Raw genomic sequence first — 17,543 nt, 5'->3', positions numbered from 1 at the left:
TGATCCAAAACCCACAGATCTGTCTTGACTCCTTATGTAATGCTGTTCACATGGCTCATTCTCACTGGAGCCTTTTGTGGGCCATTATTATGGGCTATTGTTGCACAGCTTTCTGTAATAAGGGATTATGTGCAGTCAGCCTGTAATTTTTGCCAATTAAAAATTATGAAAGGTTGTTTGGGATCCAGAATCTCGCTGAAGAGTGTTAGCTATAGATTACTAAATCCCCAGTGCTTTTATAAAACAGGGCTTATTGCTTTTATAAAATTATTAGTACTTACTTAGTACCCTTTAAGTTAAAATTTACAGCAAAATATGACATTATAAAATATTTTTTTCAATGCAGTAAAACTGATTGCCAAGCAACACACTGATGCAGTGGCGCAGTAATACTGATGAATTGAGGTCACGGGTGTGTGTTTCTAGAGTAATTTACAACAGCTTTGAATGTGGCTCAGCCATAATCATAATCAAGGAACAGAACTATCCTTTTAATTATCCTTTTCTTCTGCACAATCTGACTTTGCTGCAGCCTGGAATTGAACTACTGGTTTCGTCTGGTCAGCGGAGAACTGGCCCCCCAACTGAGCCTGGTTTCTCCCAAGATTTGTTTTCTCCATTCTGTCACCGATGGAGTTTCGGTTCCTTGCCGCTGTCGCCTCTGGCTTGCTTAGTTGGGGACACTTCATCTACAGCGATATCGTTGACTTGATTGCAAATAAATGCACAGACACTATTTAAACTGAACAGAGATGACATCACTGAATTCAATGATGAACTGCCTTTAACTATCATTCTTGCATTATTGACACTGTTTTCCTAATGAATGTTGTTCAGTTGCTTTGACGCAATGTATTTTGTTTAAAGCGCTATATAAATAAAGGTGACTTGACTTGACTTTAATAATTTGTGATAATGTCTGGATGACTGTACATTATCTCTATTATTCTATATTATTTCATGAGACTGATTTATGTTCACCATTTGTCTTGCATCAGCCTAGTAAAAAGACAAACACTGCAATTTAGTCTATCCATCGATCCAGAAGAGGAGCCAGAGGAGAACTGACCCCCAACTGAGCCTGGTTTCTCCCAAGGTTTTTTTCTCCATTCTGTCACCGATGGAGTTTCGGTTCCTTGCCGCTGTCGCCTCTGGCTTGCTTAGATAGGAACACTTCATTTCCAGTGATATCATTGACTTGATTTCACAGATACTATTAAAACTGAACTGAGCTAGATGATGACATCACTGAATTCAATGAAAATGGTGCAAGTGATTCAAGATATATAAAAATAGTATAGGCAACTTTTATTTATAATTTCATTTCTCTCAAGTCACTCCATTTTTGTTTGTTAACCTTAGTTAGTACAATTGCTTACATAAACTAAAAATAAGCTATATTTTTTTCATAATAATTCATGATTTATTAAGTTTTAAATATAAATGTTGAAATCAACCAAAATTAATAAATACTGTAGAAGTATTTTTCATAATTAGTCTGTTACATTAAGTCGCTGCAGCTGTTAACACTCCCCCGCTGAGAGATACACACACACACACACCGACAGTTTCCCAAGCATCTATGCAAATGAGTTTTAGGACTAAAAATTTAGTGTTAATTTAATTTACTGTGTTTCCCCAGTGCTGCTGATTTGACACAACAAAGCTCTCACGTATGTTTATAAGTAAGCATATCTATAGAGACAAATATGTGTGTGTGTAGCTTACAAAGAATGAAGGTGGTTCTTACGACCAGTGATACAATTTTATGACAAATATTCACATTTTTCCTCATATACTTTTTTTTTTTTTTTTGGCATGCTAAACTACAATTCTTTAATAATTATTATACATGCAGTTCTGTGCACTTATAATAACTGTGAGACCATATGAAATATGTGTAATTAATTACCAAAACATTCATATTTACAATCCATTATGCATTCAAATACACAAAATCTTTTAATAAAAAGTCCATAAACCCTGGAGTTTTCAAACTTAAACAGGTCAGCAGCGTTTTCAAAAGTCTCCATTTTCGAACATGAAAAACGCTGGAGTACTGTAAACGATAAATGATTTGTTGCAAAAGTAATGCGTTTTAAAACTAAAACACACTAGTGTAAAGGGGCCTTAGATGACTCCATCCTTCTTTTACCTTGGGCCACCAGCTTAGGAGACCTTAACAGTAAAAAAGAATCATAGACTATTGGTATTAAGTGTCATACATAGACTATTAGGGGTCATATGGTGCAATTAAAATGTTTCCGTTCTCTTTGAAGTGTTACAAGCTCTTGGTGCATAAAGAAGATCTGTAAAATTGCAAAGATTAAAGTCTCAAATCCAAAGAGATATTCTTTACCAAAGTTAAGACTGCCACAGCCTCCTAAAACGGCTCATTCTCACACGCCCCACATGTCTACGTCACTATGTGGAAATATATGTGTAATGCCACCCAAATATTGACGCAATGAAAGAAGGTGTGGTTTCAGTAACACAGTTAGTGTTTAAGCAGTCATGTCAGGGAGATGTGTGTGTATCTAGACGAGAGCAATAGCACTTTATTTGGCCTTCAGAAAGTAGATGCTTTTAGGAATCTTACTTACAACAGAACAGCAACGCATTTTATGGACGAGCGTTTCGTGAACCTAGATGACAATCTGGCGCTTCTGAATCAGCTACAGGAAGTATGTTTTGTTATTAGTTTAAGTATTTGCTATTGAATGTTCAAATGTGGAGCTTTGTGCATTGTGTGTGTGTGTGTGTGTGTGTGTGTGTGTGTGTGTGTGTGTGTGTGTGTGTGTGTGTGCAAACACGTATGAGCTTCATCACTGTTTGACTTCATGACTGTCACACCATTCTGTTCCACTTTCGGGCTAGAAATGATGGTAAAACTAAGGACAATTTTAACTGTGTTTACTTTTATTTTGAAAGATGAAACTCGCGATTATTTGAAAGGGGTGTTAATTTGCGCACCATGTGTGTGTTTGTGTGTGTGTGTGGTTCAGTTGGCTAATCAGAGCAGACTGTGCTTGTCAGAAGGAGGGACTTTGTAGAAAAGCGATGCGTTTGAGAGAGCCGAGGCATAGAGAACCTTCAATAATGTACAGCATTTTTAAAAGAATGTGTTTTTTGAACATTAAAGCATGTCAGCATATTCTGTTACACCAAATACACAAAATAATGATGTTTAAAAAAAGGATCATATGACCCCTTTAAGTAAATAATAATAACAAAAAAATTCTATACATTTTATTAACAAAGCAAAAACTACTAAATTAATAAAATGAATGGATAAAGAAATGTACAGTAGATGAAAAGAACTGTTTTTCTGAAACTAATAAAGTGAAAAACCTTAATACATGGTTAACATTGTTGCAGATGCGTCAGTATTGACTTTTGCCTCTCTGGCATGGAGACTCAGGACATGCAACATTTGTTTTTGACTCACAAGGTGAAGGCTCAAAATGTCTGTTAATGTCTCTTTCCTCACAGGCTGAAGACTAAGAACAAGAAATGGCTAATGGATGGGTACATTTATCACTTTCCAATAATGAGGAGATTACACTTTTTTTTTCATTCCACTGCTGTGATTGGCTTTTGACATCAGAGGTGGCACAAACAGTGTGGTCCACTCCTTCTCCAAACCATGATGGAGAAAAAAAAAACACTGGCTTAAACCTTTAGAATGATTTTGAAGATGGGTGTAAGGCAGTTAGTTTCTATGAAACAGCATGTAGACCAATACGAAAGTCCTTTCCTTTCAAGATCTGGTACTGGTTTCTTCATCCTCTCTCTAAGAGGTGTCTGGCAGTTGTTCTAGGCTGTTTGTCCAACAAAGATTAAATTAAAATGTAGAAAACCTTTCTCCGCTGTGGCAGTCAGAGAGAGGTCCCACCATAAATCTGATTTTTTGTTGTTGTTGTAGATCAATACATTAAATATCTTCCTTATTGACTCATGCTGGCATATTGATAGTTAATAATAATTCAAAGTAATGTTAAATAAGCTCCTCTCCCACCCCTAATATATTTTGAATTGTAAGATCGAATATATAAAATTGTATAAAAAATAAAAAAGATCTTTACTTTATACTGTTAATATGTACATGCATTTAAAATCAAGTATTTTTGCACTTTAACTAAAGTAAAAATTGAAAAGCAGTACTTTCAGTTTTACTGGAGTAATATAAGGGTATGCAGCTAATAATAGCTTTTTAGAGCAGAGGATGTGTCCGTATGTATTCACAAGCAAGATCCAATCAGGTCCCTGTTAGGAGTGTTTGTTCCATCGACAGATGGGTTGTGTGGCGTCCTGCAAAGCTGTTCCACAATGCTGTGCCAAGCCAATTCAAGAGTGCCACTCCAACTGATTCCATTAACTCAGAAAAGCAGTTCTTCAAAGTCTACGGCTACAAAAGGGCTTAAAGGAACAGCTCAGCCAAAAATGAACATTGTTTATTCACCCTCGTATTGCTCCATACAGCAACTCCTGAGATAATGTATTATTAATAATTTAGTTCTGTTTCATTTTGAAAGACAAAAGCTTTTCAAATCCTTAGTTATACATGGTTAAATAACCTACTAAATGATAATTCATATAAAAATGAATGTGTTCATCAGTAGTTGATGCAATGTTACACTTCTTAAACCTGAAATGGTTTTTGTTAATCCAGTGGTGAAATGCTGTGTAGCCACCTGACTAATGACTAGTCTATGTGTGAAGGTCCACAAAACTGGGCTCTCTTTTTTTCTGTCTTTTTTTTTTTTTTTTTTTTTTTTTTAAGAATGTACGATTTAAAACATGAAAAAGATAAATTAGGGAGAATCAAGAAATTATGAATAATTTATTGCCATTGAGTAAATAATATGTAATAATATAATCCATAACAAGTTACTGTAGTCTGATTATGAGTATTTTACAAGTATGTAATTTTTGACAACTGATTACGTAATACAGATTACATGTAATCAGTTATTACCCAGCTCTGCTTATAAATAATATAGAATGTATGATTCTAAAATAGAAGAATCTAATAGCAGAAAGTTTAGTGTGAGGGGTGGGTTTAGGGTAAGGGGATAGAAAAAAACTATTTGTATAGTATAAAAATCATTACAAATGGAATGTCCCCACAAAAAACTGAAAACCTGTGTGTGTTAGCAGGTGGATGTTTCTGAAAGTTAGCATGCACAACATTTTGTTGCTCACACTACATTTCATTGAACAACAACTCTAATTTTTATTTTTATAAGGAAAAAGATACTGGGGTAGGGACACACACAGTTTGTGTGTAATACGGCTGATGCCAATTGATGAGTCCGCTATGTTAGCAATAACAATGTACCTGCTTGAGGGAAAGGGTTGCCAGGTTTTCATAACAAAACCCACCCAATTGTTACTCAAAACTAGCCCAAACTATCGAGTTTTGAGGGGGGTCCCCCATAGGGCTGGGCGATATATCTAATCATATGATCATGCACATTTAGTCAGTAAATCTGGTTCCGTGATTAGCGCTAAATCGCCATCACCTGCTTTCAAATGGAGCGGCGTTTAATAGACAGAGCCGTAGATCACTGACAAGCTATGCAATACCGCGTTCATTATCGCGCCTTTGACTAAATGTGTATGATCATATCACATAAATGTGTGTTAGATATATCGCCCAGCCCTAGTCCCCCGGTAAAAATCGCTTCAGCCCGTGGAATTGGCAACACTGTGATGGATAGTAATGCCTACAATGGACACGAGCGCTGTCACGGCGCGACCACAACAGCTTGAAGGTAACTAATTTGGCACGGCCTCCCTGCTGCACTAATAGTAGTAAACCATTCCTCTGTGTATACATAAGTATAATTGTAGCTGTATTATTTGTGTCCACTTCAAAAATTGCTCTTGAGAAATTGTTAGATGAAATTTACGCCACTGTGTACATACATATTACATATATGTTTCAAATAATGAAACCTCTCATTTTCTGAAAAAAAAAAAATGGCTTTCCACCATTTCTTGCATTTTCTTTGTTTTATGAACCCCTCAGTAAAGGATGTTAATATGGAATAGAAGTGATGGAGAGATAAAAGGTAATCATTCAAAATAATTCTATAAATAATCAGATATTGTTGATTACCACAAAAGACTGCTTTTTAAGTTATCTTCCTGATGTATCCAAATTCCTTAGCATATCCAAAACCTCAGAACAACTTGATGATGTAACAGAAACTATGGACTCTCTCTTTTCTAAACTTTTAAATACAGTTGCTCCTTTACGCTTAAGGAAGGTTAAGGAAACCAGTATGACACCATGGTATAATGAGCATACTCTCACCCTAAAGAGAAAACCCCGAAAAATGGAGCGCAGCTGGAGGAAAACAAAACTAGTGGTATTTCATATTGCTTGGCGGGAAAGTAACCTATCCTACAGAAAAGCATTAAAAACTGCTAGATTTTATTACTTTCTTCTCTTTTGGAAGAAAACAAACATAACCCCAGGTATTTATTCAACACAGTGGCTAAATTAACGAAAAATAAAGCCTCAACAAGTGTTGACATTTCCCAAAATCACAGCAGTAATGACTTTATGAACAGCTACAGTTTCGCATCAGACAGTGCACTATAGACCCCCTGAGGAACAGTTCCACAATTGTATAAACTTGTTAAATCATCTAAACCAACAACAAAAACCAACACTCACATTTCACTGCTGGTTATATATGCTATATATAATTTTGTATGTGACAAATAAAAATCTTGAATCTTGAACATGTATGTTAGACCCTATACCATCTAAGCTCCTAAAAGAGGTGCTTCCAGAAGTCATAGATCCTCTTCTGACTATTATTAATTCCTCATTGTCAGTAGGATATGTCCCCAAAACCTTCAAACTGGATGTTATTAAGCCTCTCATCAAAAAACAACTTGACCCCAAAGAACTAGTTAATTATAGACCAATCTCGAATCTCCCTTTTCTGTCCAAGATACTAGAAAAGGTGGTATCCTCACAATTATATTCCTTCTTAGAGAAAAATGGTATATTTGAGGATTTCCAGTCAGGATTTAGACCGTATCATAGTACTGAGACCTGCTCTTATCATCTGATCATGGTTGTATCTATCTATTAGTTTTATTGGATCTTAGTGCTGCATTGGACACAATTGACCACAATATTCTTTTGCATAGACTTGAACACTTTGTTGGCATTAATGGAAGTGCATTAGCATGGTTTAAATCGTACTTATATGACTGCCATCAGTTCGTAGCAGTGAATGAAGATGTATCATATCGATCACAAGTGCAGTATGGAGTACCTCAAGGCACAGTACTAGGGCCGCTACTCTTCACGCTTTATATGTTACCCTTGGGAGATATAATCAGGAAATATGGTGTTAGCTTTCACTGTTATGCTGATGATACTCAGCTCTATATTTCTTCGCGGCCCGGTGAAACACACCAATTTGAAAAACTAATGGAATGCATAGTCGATATAAAAAACTGGATGACGAGTAATTTCTTACTGCTAAATTCTGAAAAAAACAGAAGTGTTAATTATAAGACCTAAAAACTCTGCATGTAATAACCTAGAACACTGTCTAAGACTTGATGGTTGCTCTGTCAATTCTTCGTCATCAGTTAGGAACCTAGGTGTGCTATTTGATCGCAATCTTTCCTTAGAAAGCCATGTTTCTAGCATTTGTAAAAATGCATTTTTCCATCTCAAAAATATATCTAAATTACGGCCTATGATCTCTATGTCAAATGCAGGAATGTTAATCCATGCATTTATGACCTCAAGGTTAGATTATTGTAATGCTTTATTGGGTGGTTTTTCTGCACGCTTAGTAAACAAACTACAGCTAGTCCAAAATGCAGCAGCAAGAGTTCTTACTAGAACCAGGAAGTAAGACCATATTAGCCTGGTCCTGTCAACACTGCACTGGCTCCCTATCAAGCATCGTATAGATTTTAAAATATTGCTTATTACTTATAAAGCCCTGAATGATTTAGCACCTCAGTATTTGAATGAGCTCCTTTTACATTATAATCCTCTACGTCCGCTACGTTCTCAAAACTCAGGCAATTTGATAATACCTAGAATATCAAAATCAACTGCGGACGGCAGATTCTTTTCCTATTTGGCGCCTAAACTCTGGAATAGACCTTGTCTCAGATGAACATCAGGCCAAGACCACAGGAAACAGATGATTCTTCTGCACAATCTGACTTTGCTGCAGCCTGGAATTGAACTACTGGTTTCGTCTGGTCAGAGGAGAACTGGCCCCCCAACTGAGCCTGGTTTCTCCCAAGGTTTTTTTCTCCATTCTGTCACCGATGGAGTTTCGGTTCCTTGCCGCTGTCGCCTCTGGCTTGCTTAGTTGGGGTCACTTCATCTACAGCGATATCGTTGACTTGATTGCAAATAAATGCACAGACACTATTTAACTGAACAGAGATGACATAACTGAATTCAATGATGAACTGCCTTTAACTGTCATTTTGCATTATTGACACACTGTTTTGCTAATGAATGTTGTTCAGTTGCTTTGACACAATGTATTTTGTTTAAAGCGCTATATAAATAAAGGTGACTTGACTTGATTAAATTGGGTGACCAAACTGTAAGACCTCAGTGTTTGCTGTCTTTTTTTAATATGTATATATTTGATTATTTGCATCATACATTGAGCCTTTGATATTCTGGTCTCTAGATATGGCTTTGCATTACAGAAAGTTCAACAACCTCAACAATTATTCTTAAATTAAGATTTGAAAAAGTTGAAATTACCATGGTTACTAAACATACTGTAGGATAGAGTTCTGAGTTGGGATGTTTCTGATATACCCTCAGGTCCATCTTTCAGTGCAGGATTTTTTTTTACCCATTTTATCATCTGCTAACTGAAATCAGTGCTGTTAGCTACTGCATGCATGCAAAACAACATACTCAATTGAATGCATTACTGGTATTATCTTAGACCACTTTTGCCCTGTACTTTGTTTATAAAAATTCCCATAATCCTCAGAACTGGACACTGGTTAACATCCCTCTATCCCAGCAGGCAAAAGCAGAAAGCAGAATCTCAGCTCATCCTCTTATCCTATTCCTCAGTCAGATTCTTCATTCACGCCAAGACTCTTACTGATCCCAAACCTGTGCACTGATCAGATTGCTGGCACATAACCAAATCCTTCTTGCCTCCCCAGCAGCCTCACCTCACTATCAAATGCCTCAAATAAAATTAATCATATCTGTAACTAATTATAATCCTGATGCATGCAAATCAACATGCAGATTTTTTGAGAAATGAGTTCAAATGTGGCAATCAATCAGATTACTTAAATCCAAGCAGTTCTATAATGAGTTTTATAATAAAAAAAACACTAATAATTGAGTTGTGTTAGACTACTTAATTTGAAACCCAAACTAACACATTTGTGATAAACATATCTATGTACAAGGTCCTAGCTCAATACAACCTTCTGTGACTGGTCTTGCCTTCTCACCACCTATGCAAATGTAATTTTTAGGCAGCTATAGAATAAACAGTGGGTTTGGACAACCCAAACTTACCACCTGAGCTCCTGCAATAATGGCGAGTATGGAACATCCCTGTCCTTAGGATATATGTCCCTTTCTATGTTGAGCAGGATGGTGCTATACATGAGGTTCACATATTTTAAGATGTATTATCTTAAAATATTATAAAATAATATTAATAAATTATAAATAAATTATAAAATAAGATGCAAATTATAATGGGGCCTGTTTCATGCTTTTCCTTATTTTAGATATCCATCAATTATGGTGATGGAAAAAATTACTCACCATTTCCTTATTGGACGTGCCTTTAAAGAGAAATGCACGGATTACATAATGAAAGAGTTTCTATTTTCAATTTGAATTATTTTGTTTTATAGTATGCTAGTAATTTAAAGCTTTATATATATATATATATATATATATATATATATATATATATATATATATATATATATATATATATATTTTTTTTTTTTTTTTTTTTTTTTTTTTTTATGAGGTCTGTGAGGCAATTCACTGAGTTTAGGTTCATCATTGTGAAGCACTCCTGTTCAAGCCCCAGACGGCAGAAAGTTTTCTTTCATTTTATAAAAGCACTCAATTTTTTTGATATTGTGAGTGCACACAAATAAAACTAGCCCATATACAGTTTAGAATGAGTTATTACTCTTACCTTTATGAGCAAAATAAAATATAATCACTTTTCCATTACAAACAAAACTGAACTATTAAACTATGAAACAGTAGTTTAAGCTTTTTGTGTGTGTGGGGCGGGGGGGGGGGGGCAGGCTAGGGCCTATATTTGAGCTCTAAACTACTACATCCAATGCTGTTTTGTGAGCATGCTCTTAATATATGTAAAGCCATTTAACATGTACATGAAAAATTTAGAAACATTGGAGACAACTATGGGACACCATTTTGCAGCAGCAAGCATCAATACAAAAAGGAACCTCAAGGTTGATCTAAGAGAATGTGCAAAAATGTATAAATGTTCCTATATTTTGCCTGGGTCCCCTAATTCACTAAATCTGCCACCAATTCACTATTCTGCCCTCTTAGAGTGTGAGCGCTCTAAAATCTTTGGTTTGCTGTTAAGTAAACTGACATATTTGCAGAAGCTTTAAAAGAAATACTGCTCCGGGTAACTTGCATCAGCCACCACAAGTTTCTCCTCCATCATTGCAAAAAAAAAAAAACGTGAATGATGTCTGGCACGGTTTTATATATATATATATATATATATATATATATATATATATATATATATATATATATATATAAGCATATATGCAGACAGGGAAAACTTTTGAAAAATGTCCTGATCTTCATGTGTAGGTCCTTGGCATCTAGCTTAATTTAAAAACAGAATTTTAAAAAGGACTTTACATAAAAAAACCCAGTGAAAATATAGTGCAATCAGTTCGGACATTGCACTGTACTCATTCAATAAATGTACAGCTAAACAGATGAGTTTTAAGTCTAGATTTAAATGTGACTAGTGTTTTAGCATATCTGATCTCTTCTGGAAGCTGATTCCAACTGCGGGCGGCATAGTAACTAAAGGTGGACTCCCCTGGTTTTATGTGAACCCTTGGTATTTCTAACTGACTCGATCCTAGTGATCTGAGTGCTCTGTTAGGCTTATATTCAGTGAGCATATCTGCAATATATTTTGGTCCTAGGTCATTTAGTGACTTATATACGAGTAAAAGTACTTTAAAATCATTCCTAAATGTAACTGGGAGCCAGTGTAAGGACCTGAGGACTGACGTGATATGCTCATATTTTGTGGTTCTAGTCAGAATCCTGGCAGCAGCGTTCTGGATGAGCTGCAGCTGTCTAATGGTCTTTTTGGGAAGGCCGGTGAGGAGCCCATTACAATAGTCCACCCTGCTGGTGATAAAGGCATGAACAAGTTTCTCCAAGTCTTGGCTGGAAACAAAACATCTAATTCTTGCAATGTTTTTTAAATGATAGTATGCTGATTTAGTTACTGCTTTGACATGACTACTGAAACTAAGGTCTGTCTCTAGAATCACACCAAGATTCCTGACTTGATTTTTAGTTGTTTGACCCCTAGAGTCAAGGTATGCATTCACCTTGAAAACTTCATCTTTGTTACCAAATGCAATGACGTTTGGGAGGAGTTGACGATGCATCAATGCATTGGCAGAGGGAGTCAATTGGGCTGTAGTCATTTGGAGATAAGGTTAGGTAAATCTGGGTATCATCAGCATAGCTGTGATAGGCAATTTGGTTCTTTCTCATTATTTGACTTAGTGGAAGCATATACAGGCTAAACAAGAGCGATGCAAGAATTGAGCCTTGTGGGACTCCGCATGTCATGGACGTCCACTTAGACTTATGCTCTCCTAGACTTACATAATAGCCTCTCCCTTCTAAGTATGACCTGAACCATTTGAGTACCATCCCAGAAAGCCAGACCCAGTTTTCCAGTCTCTGTTGAATTATGTTATGATCGACAGTGTCAAACACAGCACTGAGATCTAGCAATACCAGCACTGATATTTTGCCAGTCACAATTTAAGCGAATATAATTTCTTATCTTAATGAGTGCTGTCTCTGTGCTGTGATGCGGTCGAAAACCAGATTGAAAATTGTCCAGGTATCCATTTGAGTTTAAGTATTTGTTCAGCTGATTAAAAACTAACTTTTCTATCATTTTGCCTATAAAAGGAAGATTATATATTGGTCTAAAATTGCTCAAAATGGTGTTATCAAGATTGCTCTTTTTCAGGAGGGGCTTAACAACTGCAGTTTTTAGGGAGTTTGGAAATGTCCCAGAAAGAAGAGAGGTGTTCACCACTTCTAAAAGATCTGCTTCTAAGCAGTTAAGCACACTTTTGAAAAAAGATGTGGGAAGTGTGTCAAGATAGCAGGTTGACGATTTTAGGTGCTGCACTGTCTTCAAGAATGTTGCTATCAATTGCTTCAAAAATAGACATAGCATATTTTTGATATTGTGGCCTAAGCTGTCTGACCTCTGCATTACTTGATGTCCTAATCGCCTTCCTGATATTGATGATCTTCTCAGAAAAGAAGGAAGCAAACTCATTGCATTTGCTGTTTGAGAGCATTTGACTGGGAATCTGATTTGGGGACAATGTCTCTCAACAATGTCTTTTGTCTCTCAACAGTGGCAAAAAGAGTATGCGTGTTGTTTAAGTTACTGTTTATAAGGTCTAAGAAGAAATTCTGTCTAGCTGTGGCTAGTTTCACATTAAAAGCATAAAGGCTTTCTTTATAGATGCTATAGTGAATTTCAAGTTTCGTCTTCCGCCACATCCACTCGGCTTTTCTGCATTGTCTTTTCATAGTCTGAACTGCTGTTGATCTTCTCCAAACTGATTTCGGTCTGTTTGTTTTCTTACTGACTATTATTGGAGCAATATCATCAAAAACATTCTTAACTTTGAAGCAATATCAAGAGAATATCAACAGAGGAGAATATCAACAGAGTCTGCAGAAATGCTTGGTGTTAAAGATATAGCCTCCATAAATAGTTCACTTGTGTTCTCCTTCTGACAGAGACAGATCTAGATTCAGTGGTAGCAGAGATCAATATATCAAAGAAAATACAGAAGTGATCATAGACTGCTACGTCCTTAATAATTATGGATGAAATGTTTAGACCCCTACTGATGATTAGATCCAGAGTGTGTCCACCTTTGTGGGTGGGTCCATGCACATGCTGAATCAGGTCAAAAGTGTTTAGAACATTATCATTTCTTTTGTAGTTTTGTTTTCTGCATTATCTATGTGAATATTAAAATCCCCTGCAATAGCAAAACAGTCAAACTCTGAGGAAATCATTGATAACATTTCTGTGACCTCTTCAACAAAGGCTGGAGAATGTTTTGGAGGCCTGTAAATAATAATAAACAGAATGCGTGGAGCACCTTTCAGCACAATCCCCAGATATTCAAAAGACAGGTACTGACCAAATGACACTTGCTTGCATTGATAGACATCTTTAAATAAAGCAGCTACACCTCCACCTCTCCTAACAGTCCTGCAGACACTCATGAAAGTAAAGTTAGGAGGGGCTGCTTCATTTAGGATTGTTGCACTGCAGCTGTCTTCTAGCTATGTTTCATTTATAAACATAAAATCCAGATTGTTTGTGGTTAAAAAATCATTGATTAGAAATGATTTATTTTTAGTGAACGAATGTTTAAAAGTGCTAGCTTGATGGCAGTGCTTTGTGTCTTTACATTAATTTTAGTTTGATGCATAAAAGGCCGCAGATTAGATGAGTTTGCCCTTCGGCTTGAGAAGGCCTTAGACTTTCTATCACGTGATAAAACTGAAATAGAGATAGCTACAGGCACACTGGGTTCCCGCTTGTTCAGTAGGCATTTGTAAATGTTGCTGTTATTATAGCGGGGACCCGACACATATCACTGAGAGCAGCTATCAGTTGTTTTTGGTTCACCTTCAGCAGATAGAGGGTTTGGGCGCTGGCGTTGTGGCAGTGGTCGAAGAGCTCTTGCATGAGCAGGGACCACAGGCTTTGGTGGTTTTGGGGCCTGCCGTTTTTTTGTTGATATCTGTGGGCTTGCAGCAAATGAGTGAGAGAGTTTAGTCCCAGCATACACCAATTCCTCCATTTTCTGTGAGAAGCACAGAAGTGGAGATGCTGGAGAGATGGTTAATGTGTCTGGTGAGATGGGCTGTGTCTCTGGTGTTTCCGGTGGCTGTGATATGTTGTCCTGGCTTCCCTGGCTGTTTTCCAGAAAGTCGTCCTTGGGTGCTGAATCTTGTAGCTGTTTTGATACATCACAGTCTGTCTGTGAGGAGCTCTGTGGGCATGGCTCAGCAGGGATAGTGTCCATGAGCAGTGCTTGTTTTGGCTGCGTGGTGTTATCAGTGTCCTTGTGGGATATGTCAACCACATGATGACTCGGACCCGGTGTGTGTGTGCTGAATGGATTGACACACTCTGCTGAAGAATGACGGAGGGAAAAGTAGATATTGTCCTTAAACACTCTAGCACCAAGTTGGTTTGGGTGGAGGCCATCCAGTTTAAACAATTGTCTATGGCCCCAGAAAAGATTGAAGTTGTCAATGTAATTCACTCCTTTTATATTACAAGATCTTTGTAGCCATGTGTTCAGCCCAAGCAACCGTGAAAACATATTTGTTCCACGTGCTGGGAGTGGTCCACTGATGAACGACTGAACTTTGAGTCTTCGAAGTGTTTCAAAGAGTTCACTGAAGTCCTTCTTAAGGAGTTCTGACTGCTCTTTCCGAATATCATTCTTCCCCACATGGATGATGATTCGATTTGCAGTCTTGTGCTTCATCAGAATGTTCTGAAGTTCCTTGTTCACATCAGAGACCGTTGCTTGAGGAAGGCAGCATGTTGTTGTAGTCCCGCTACGGATGTTTCTGATAACAGAGTCACCCACTATCAGAGTCCTTGGCTCGGCTGCGCTCTGAGCTGAAAGCCGCTGTCGACAGTGATATCCACTGGCTCGCCTTTCTGGTTTAAAATAAATATTTATAATATTGCACATATCTAGCCCCCAATTTCATGGTTGGGGGCTGCGGATTTGTGCTACGCCACTGGACTCCGTATGTTAGCAAGAATAGTGCCCACTCACTTTTGCCCAGGCCCGCCCAAAAATAAAAATCTGGCTACTGCATCATACTCACCTTGCATAGTGATGAACCTTCCCTGATGACCCTGATGTAGGACATTAAATTACAATATTATTAAATCACGAGAGTGACTAGAGTGCAGTTGGTTCAATGTGTCTTGAAATTGCTATTTCAGTACTTTGTAATACACTAATTGGTCTGTGCAGCACCAAATCAAGTCAGACACACCAAATGTCAAAATTGAAGTCCCAGAGGAGGGCGGGAGGGAGCTTAGAAGATGGATGCAGGGCAGGAACAGAGATGGGCGGTATAATCAAGGGAGGAGTTGACAAGGTATAAACCAGGGTCGAATCCACAGCCAGACTCCCATGATGCAAGCCCACAGAGGAGTCAAGGGAGAGACGAGTCACGATGGAGACAAAGGACCAGATGACATTACATTTACATTTATGCATTTAGCAGATGCTTTTATCCAAAGCGACTTAAAGTGCATTCAGGCTATACATCTTTTTTACCAGTATTTATGTTCCCCTGGAATCGAACCCACAACCATTTTTTTTATTTTTGCGCTGCTAACACAATGCTCTACCACTGAGCAACAGGTACTCCAAGGTGAACAAGGTGGAACCACAGTGACTTTAATTTTTCTTTCTTTTTCTTTCTTTCTTTCTTTCTTTCTTTCTAACCAATAAACCAAACTAGTAATTTGGTATCAATATTTCTATTTGAGAATCAGTATTGCCTCAGTACAGTACAGTACAGTACAGCCACTACAACAGGGCAGCCCAGCCCAGGGAGTTTCAGCCGGGGGATAACGTGATGGTCCTGGTCCCGACGACCGCCTGCAAGTTTCTCGCCACTTGGCAAGGGCCCTATAGGGTAATGGAGTGAGTTGGGCCCATCACATACCGATGCGGCAACACGGAAGAAGGAAAAAGGACCAGCTTTACCATATCAACCTCATTAAGCAATGGGTCAGGACTAGGGCCCAACTGTCCTCCATGGCCACCACTGAGTCTGCCGTGGTAGACCTCAACCCCCATCTTTCGACTACCCAGAAGAAGGAGTTGCAACACCTGATCGGTCAATTCTCCGATGTGGTCTCCCCCCTCCCTCTGCAGACCCACGTGCTCCAACAGGACGTCCACACACAACCAGGGACGATTGGAGGAGGTACAAGAGATGCTGAAGTTAGGGGTGATAGGACCATCATGCAGCCCGTGGTCCAGTCCCAATGTCATAGTCCTGAAGCCAGATGGCACCCTGCGCTTTTGCAACGGCTTCCGCCGCCTCAACGAGGTCTCCGAATTCGATGGCTACCCCATGCCCCGGGTGGACAAGCTGCTGGATAGCCTAGGGAGAGCCCGGTTCATCTTCACCCTAGACCTCACTAAGGTATACTGGCAAGTGCCGTTGACTGAGGAGGCCAAGCCAAAAACTGCTTTCTCAACCCCCAGTGGCCACTGGCAGTACTGGGTTCTCCCCTTCGGCCTACACGGGGCCCCAGCAACCTTCCAGCGGACATCCTGCTGAGTCTCCACCAGTCTTATGCGGCCGCGTACTTGGATAATGTCGTTGTTCATTCGGAGAGCTGGGGAGAACACCGAGAGCTGTTGTGGAGGGTGTTAATGGAGCTGCGCAGGGCTGGACTGACCGCCAACCCTCAGAAATGTCATATGGCCCTCTTTGAAGCCAAGTACTTGAGCTTCCAGGTGGGTCATGGCCTCATTAGACCCCAGGAGAAGAAGTTGGCAGCAATCCTCTCGGCGCCGCGGCCCACCTCCAAAACCAAGGTACGGGCCTTTTTGGGTTTTGGCGGGCTACTACTGCTGCTTCATCCCTAACTTCTCCTCCTTAGCCTCTCCCCTGACAGACTTGACCAGGAAGGGGCAGCCGGAGAAAACTCCCTGGGGACCCTCCGAAGACGAGGCATTCCGGCGAATAAAGGCGGTCCTTACCTCCAAGCCGGTCCTACGGGCCCCAGACTTTAACCGCCCCTTCCTGTTGCAGACAGACACCTCCAACTGAGAGGTGAGGGCCGCCTTTACTCGCCGGAATGCCTCGTCTTCGGTGGGTCCCCAGGGAGTTTTCTCCGGCTGCCAGGTTCAGGACAGTGAGGAACACCCGGTGATCTACATCAGCTGAAAGCCATCCCCCACAGAACAATGGTAAGCCGCCGTCAAGAGAGAAGCGTTGGCCATAAAGTGTGCAGTCCTGGAGCTCAGGTACACATATATATATATATATATATATATATATATATATATATATATATATATATATATATATAAGCAATTTACCAGTCTGCCAAGCAGCAACTGCATTTTTAAATATTCTGTTGCATTACTATTTAGCATTAAGTATTTTCAAAAATTAAACAATA

The sequence above is a fragment of the Carassius carassius genome, chromosome 34, assembly GCF_963082965.1.
Source record: "Carassius carassius chromosome 34, fCarCar2.1, whole genome shotgun sequence".
Classification (NCBI taxonomy): Eukaryota; Metazoa; Chordata; class Actinopteri; order Cypriniformes; family Cyprinidae; genus Carassius; species Carassius carassius.
Note: the sequence above shows the minus strand (reverse complement) of the source record.